Source organism: Simochromis diagramma, unplaced genomic scaffold, assembly GCF_900408965.1.
Source record: "Simochromis diagramma unplaced genomic scaffold, fSimDia1.1 OVJJ01000274.1, whole genome shotgun sequence".
NCBI classification, from domain to species: Eukaryota; Metazoa; Chordata; class Actinopteri; order Cichliformes; family Cichlidae; genus Simochromis; species Simochromis diagramma.
The window spans coordinates 522,071-522,825 of NW_024387386.1; positions in this window are offsets into that span (position 1 = coordinate 522,071).

A 755-nucleotide genomic window follows, 5' to 3' on the forward strand; every position below is an offset into this window, starting at 1 on the left:
GTCATGGACCCCCTATTGATCCTCTACCTAATCACCTCTACTTAAAGTGTGAAGGTGTGGCTTGGTGTGGTCCATGACCCTGTTGGGGACACTCCCATAGGGCTTAATCTGTGACTCTTCACCAGTTGCTCTTAGAACTGAAGAAGCTTCTCAGATGAGAGGTGAAAGATCTTCTAGGAACCTAAAGAAGTCCAGAGGCTTCTCTTTCCAAGCTCCTTAGACTACGATGACCTGGATGACTGAGAACCGTCACAGATTAAAGGATTTAGGGAGTTTCTGTACAGAAGAGTGGGCCAAATCCCTCCTGAGATTTGTGTAAACCTGGAGACCAAATACAAGAAACATCTTACAGCTGTGCTCACCAATAAGAGTTTTTCCACCAACTACTAAGTCATATTTTATTTAGGGATGGAAAACTTGCTCAGTGGATGAGTCATGGTCTCAGTTTATAACTTTTACATAAAGTGTTTTTCTGAAAATGTGGTTTCTATTCTGTCCCTCTCCATCAAAATGAAAATACCATTAAATTAGAGACTTCATTTCTTGGTAAGTGAGCAAACTTGCAAATTCATCATTGGATTAATTATTTTTCCTTCTACATGGAAAGAAAACCCTGTGGAAGGATGCATTTCAGAATATGATGATCATACGTATGATCATCTCTCTTCTCATGATATCAAGTATTTCCATCAAAAGTTTACACTTCACATCTGCATCTCCTTAAAGATTATTTCTGCATGAGAAATATTTCCACC